This window comes from Boleophthalmus pectinirostris, unplaced genomic scaffold (assembly GCF_026225935.1).
Source record: "Boleophthalmus pectinirostris isolate CB_2022bp ecotype Guang Dong unplaced genomic scaffold, ASM2622593v1 HiC_scaffold_13, whole genome shotgun sequence".
NCBI lineage: Eukaryota > Metazoa > Chordata > Actinopteri > Gobiiformes > Gobiidae > Boleophthalmus > Boleophthalmus pectinirostris.
In genome coordinates, this window is record NW_026571036.1 from 25262488 (window position 1) to 25268642 (window position 6155).

At 39.2% G+C, this 6155-nt stretch overlaps 1 long non-coding RNA gene across 1 annotated transcript; it reads left to right on the forward strand.

The window, feature by feature from the left end:
- LOC129407678 (uncharacterized) lies at positions 1-1969 on the forward strand. Its single transcript, XR_008631663.1, has 3 exons — positions 1-964; positions 1628-1810; positions 1883-1969. It is a non-coding gene; the product is annotated as an uncharacterized LOC129407678 (long non-coding RNA).
- The last annotated feature ends 4186 nt before the right edge of the window (positions 1970-6155 follow it).

The following is a 6155-nucleotide window of genomic DNA, read 5'->3' on the forward strand; positions in this document are numbered from 1 at the left end:
TGAACCCCCCCTCGGCCACAGGAGAGCTCACTTGGGTGGGGTAAAAAGATGAAGGTTTTGGCGTAAGCCCCACTAAAAGGGCTCCTGAATTCAGATGAAGATGTTCATGATGCTTTATTTTGATAATTGAATAACTGTTAGAGCATTAGAGATTAAGAGTGTTTGATTTAGATATTAGAAGTGCTTTTGTGACCCATATTACCATGAGTTACTTGTTTTGCTTTGATTTAATCTGATTTGTTTCCTTTATATTGATTTGCTTAATTCTTTCAATTTAATTTTTAAGTTTAGGTTATTTTGCAATAATTTCTGTAACCGTTATGTTTGTGTGCAGGAAAGATAAGGACCTTCTGTTCTTTTGACAGTTGACCTTTATTTGACATTGATGTACGAAACCTATATGTTATGCGGCGTGTGGGAGGCCTGTATGCAATGCGGATGCGAAGCTTCCTGCTCCTTCGACGAAGCGAGGTGGCCTTTACTTCACACCTGGCTGGGGCAGAGGCGTAGGGGGCTAGAATGGTGAAGATTGTGGTTTCTAAGAAAGTGTTGCCTGTACTTGAAAAAATGTGTGCTATCTGTGACGTACTGATCACTTTGCATGTACCTGGGTGGAGTTCTGTGACCCTAGATAAATATTGAAAATTCCGCATAATAATTCAGATCCTGATTTTTGGTTGGCATTGGCCCTCCGGCTGTAACTCGGCTAAGGAGGTCAGATCTCAAATTCGGACTAGGCTGTGCTTTATAGCTTTCCTGGTCACAGGGTAATTTCTCCAAAAGGGTACTTGCAAGGTGATTTGTCCTAATTATTTTTGTATGAGCTTTCTGGTAAAAATACAATAAAAAGCAGATAAAATAAGACAAAGACAAATCACTTGTTGGAATCTTTTGTTGAGTCTTTCCCTCAATTATTATATATATATATATATATATTTACTACGAGCAAGTCAAGTCATCCTAGGTGAGTTACTTACAAAAATGCAATGTTTTTGATGCAAAGCTAAATTTGGTTAAAGGTTTTGAGGCACTGCTAAGGATAAATTAATATTTGCAATGTTTTGGTATAAAACTAAATCTGGTTAAATTCTTTGAGGCACTGTCAAAAATGTGTTTTGGGCAAATGTTGTCAGATAGAGTGTAGAGCATTTCATAGAGTGGTTTCTAAAGCTAAGTGAAGTTGTAAGTGTTCCCCAGGTGATACTTTAAGAGTTGTTAAAGTTACCTGTATGGTGTTTCTTAAAGTTAAGTGATCTTTTTGAGTGTAGTCAAATATTTACCTTGTGTTATCGAAGTTAAACGATAATTTTTGAGTGTAGTAAGATATTTACCTTGTGTTATTGAAGAAATGATCTTTTTGAGTGTAGTAAGATATTTACCTTGTGTTATTGAAGAAATGATATTTTTGAGTGTAGTAAATGATATTTTTGAACATGCATTGTGGTTTTAAAGCTATGTGATCTTTTTGAGTGTAGTCAAACTTATTTGCATTGTGTCTTTAAAGCTGAGTGATTTTCTGAGGGTTAATACAGTGATTAGAAAAGGAGTAGTGAGATCCAGGTGGTGTAATTTAGCCACTGGGACTTTTAACAAGTACAGAACATTTATTTGTGTGTTTTTCTTACAGTGATATGGAACTTTAAACTGGGGGCTGTGGAGAGGCTGTCCATGTTATACTCTGATGTCCCCTGTATCTTCGTATACCATTCAATGTGTGTGGTTATACTTTTTTGCCATTTAATCAGTGTTGAATATCAGAAAGTCCATACTCTGAGCTTTGAATGACAACACACAAGAATTTACAATATTGGTAAGTTTTATATAAATTTACAGTGTTGAATTGTTGAAGTACAGAACATTTATTTGTTTGTTTTTCTTACAGTGAGATGAAAATTTAGACTGGGGTTGTAGAGAGGAGGAGTGGAGGAGGAGGCTTCAATCCTTGTTTGTCATACAAAATACAGGTACACTTAAGATTACTTGTATTTGTCCCTCCTCCAAGTGTACTCAATATTTGTGTTTTTTTGCACAAGGTCCAGGCTGGGACAGGAAGAAGACAGAGGTCCTGACATGGGACTGCTGTGTGACTAACTCACAACAGGTAAGTTTTTCATATTTTTTGTATAAAGTATTGAAGTAGAGTATATTTATTTGTGTGTTTTTCTTACACTGAGATAGAACTGTGGAGAGGAGGAGTGGAGGAGCCTTCTATCCATGTTATACAAAATACAGGTACATTGGAGACAACTATGAATTGCATTTGTCCCTCCTCCAAGCATATTTTATGTTTGTGATTTTTTAAAACATTTTTTCATTTTCCCAGAGTCCGCCTGAGGTCCAGGCTGGGTCAGGAGAGCTGCTGAGGTCCTGAAGTGGGACTGTTGTGTGTCCAGCCCAAGAGACAAAGCACCATGGCCTGTGTGCTCTATATTCTCCATGACGACCTGTGTACTGTCCACCAATCTGCAGGAAACACCTCTGATATCCCTTGTATCCCTGTATATTATTTGATGTGTGTGGTTATACTTAGATTTTGCCATTGAATCCTCATTGAATATAAGAAAGTCTGCTCCCTAATTTTAATGTATTAAACTTAGTGAGCATAGACTTTCCTATAGCTTTGAATGACAACACACATTTTTCCTGTTTGGGATTTAAACACAGGAATATATTACAAATATATTGGACAAAATGGTTAGTATTGATTCATTATTACCACATTACTTTCCAGACAAATCATACTTATTTATTTTCTTTTGGGCTTCCAACACCAGGCAGATATGATCCTGCCGAAAGAGAGGAGACGGGGAAAACAGAGAAACAAAGAACAAATAGTACAGGTAAGTTTTTATGTAAATTTACAATATTGTATTGTTGAAGTTATTGTAGGAGGAGCGGAGGATGAGGTTTAAGAATCAAAGCACCATGGCCTGTGTGATCCATATTAACCATGACGACCTGTGTGCTGTCCACCAACCTGCAGGAAACACCTTTGACTTCTCCTGTTTCTCTGAGCGATAGCCTGTGGAGCAACCCTGGCGCTGTAGCCGGATGGCTGTAAGCTCTGCAGACACTTTTTTCCTAATTAATCCTCATATTGCACAGGAAGCCACAAATCAGTGTTTGGTTAGTTTGTATGGGATTGCTTCTGTTTATTGAGAGACTAAAGACACTCGCAATACACAGATTGTGACCAACTACCAAAGGTCCATCTCCAAAGTATGACTAAACTAGTGATCAAACTGCTGTGCAGTACATGTTGGTTTTTAGGACAAGTGTATGGGAAAATGAAATGAAAAACTCTTAGCTCCTGGGCGCCTCCCGAGGGAGGTGTTCCAGGCATGTCCCTCCGGGAGGAGGCCCCGAGGAAGACCCAGGACACGCTGGAGGGACTATGTCTCTCGGCTGGCCTGGGAACGCCTTGGGGTCCCCCCGGAGGACCTGGAGGACGTGTCTGGGGTGAAGGAAGTCTGCTTAGGCTGCTGCCCCCGCGACCCGGCCCCGGATAAGCGGACGAAAATGGATGGATGGATGGAAAACTCTTAGCTGTCACATTCAGATTACTCAGCCATCTAAACATGGCTCACTGGTGCTCCAGAGGCTGTTGCTCGGGGATACAGGGGACATCAGAGGCCTTTGCTACAGGTTGGTGGACAGCACAGAGGTCATCATGGAGAAGTATGGAGCATACAGGCCATGGTTCATTGTCTCTTGAGTTGGACCTCGGGGTGGACTTTGGGAACTCAGTGGTGAACCTGATGTCAGCCTACATATTTCTGTTCTTAAAGCGCCCTGTGCAGCAATGTGCCAAAACCATGTGTGGTTTATTAATCAGTTAGGTCCATCAAAACAGGAAGTAAAACCCACAAAGCACACACATGCGCACAACCAATTTAAAAAATAAAAGCAAATAAAACGTGCAATAATTGTTCAAATAAAATCACTGCTGGTGCATTTTCACCTTGTTACATGTACTGCACAAAATGGTGAGTATTGACTCATTATTACCACATTACTTTGCAGATAAATGTAATACTTTTTCTTTTCTTTTCTTTTGAGCTTCCAGCACCAACCAGATGTGATCCTCCAGAAAGAGAGGAGGAGGGGAAAACATTGAAAGTAACAAAAGCAAAGAATATACAGTACAGGTAAGTTTTCTGTTCTATTGAATTATTGAAGTACTTGTCTTTTTTTCTTACAGTGAGATGAACTTTACAGTGGGTGCTCTGGAGAGGAGTGGAGGAGGAAGCTTACATCCATGTTGTCATACAAATACAGGTACACTTGAGATTATTTTGTATTTGTCCCTCCTCCAAGTGTATTGAATATTTGTGTTTTTTGCACAAGGTCCAGACTGGGTCAGGAGGGAGGCTGAGGTCCTGAGGTGGGACTGCTGTGTGACTAACTCACAACAGGTAAGTTTTTTATATATTTATTGTATAAAGTACTGAAGTATAGTACATTTATTTGTGTGTTTTTCTTCCAATGAGATAGAACTATGGAGAAGAGTGGAGGAGGAGGCTTATATCCATGTGTCTTATATCCAGCGACAGAAATGGAAGGCCGGTGGCCTTAGCCACTGCCAAACGAGTCAGTATCATTCTTGCTTTATTGGTGCGTCCGTCTTGTGTGCGATTCAGCACTGGTAAACTCAGAGTTTCAATCTCCTTCCCACACTTCTGCTGAGCAGCAGCTTTCACACAGGTTGTGCCCTGTCCGAACGGCACATGACATCCTTTACCAACACCGTATTGCCACACAACACAGTGAACCACAGGAAACCCAAACGTGAGTAATGCACTGTTCTACACACAACTAATTTTTAAGTGCATTCGTGGTGGAAAACAAAATTTAATTAAGTAGTTAATTTTCTTCTGTTCTCTCGTTTTCCAAAATTCAGGAGTAGGGCCACGCCTCAGCCTCCCCCTGCTCCTCTCCAGCGGACCACAGATGAGCTCAACCACACCTTCAGTTACCCAAGAGCCCTAATTTATCCAGGCCTATCCCGACAACACCGTCTGTCTCCACTCTCTCAACCCCTTCCCTCTCACTCTGTGTCTCTTGTTCATCCTTCAACCTGAAGATCTTAACGTCTACAAAGGAGGTTGTCCTGAATCATCTGGGCTGACCACCTGACACAGAGCCCCCATCCCAGCCATCACATCTATCCATTGTCAATAAATATCTTGATCATATTCCATTGTTGTGACGTGATCTTTGCTAGTTAAATATTACTGTGTGGCTGAAAATTAAAACTTTCTATCCGATAGTAAGACGTGTCAAGTACTGCAACCTAAACTTGACCTAAACAAGCATTAAGCAAGACATTAAGCAGCTAACAGCATAATCAGTGTTTACTTTTGTATGTTGTTTTTGAATAGCCCCTTATTCTAACTATTTAACTTGACTTTAATTATTCCAGTTCTATTTTTATTTTATTTATTTTTAAATTCGGGTCAAGATAATAAATGTATTTGCATACATGATCTAGTTTTGCATTTCTACCACCAGAGGCCACCAAAAGATATTCAAACTCTAATAAATGTGATAATTGCAAGATTCTTGTTATAAGCCCACTGGTCCTGAATGAGATTACAGAAGAAGGATATATTTAATGTCATACCACTGCATTTGAGTTAAAGATGGCCATCTCCATGGAAGCAAGCAGATGATGGACCCCACTCCAAAAAAGTTACACAGTGCACCTTTAATTTAGTTACCATGTCAAGCTTTATTAGCTAAATTATCAGTTGTCATCTATCCTAAATTGAGGCCTAAAATTGTATCCTACTGTAATGTAATATTTTGCATGTTTATTTTATTTATGCATTTATTTTTGTTCAAGTAAGCAATTTACCTTCTTTTACAATGGAAGTAGGAGTATTATCCATGTGGCATTAGTGCAATCATAACAGAAATAACAACACAAAAATGTACCCAAAAAGGCGTAAGAAGAAGTAAATGTATTTATTCCCACCCCCTCTTATAATTTAACATAATGAGCTTTCTTTTGCATTCTTCAGACATTTACATTAGACCATATAAACTATTTGAAGTGAGGACAAAGAGTCACTGTTACAACTTGGTAACATAACTATCATCATTTGCAATAATACAAAAGGATCTCAACAATGGTAAGAAAATTAAGGACACCA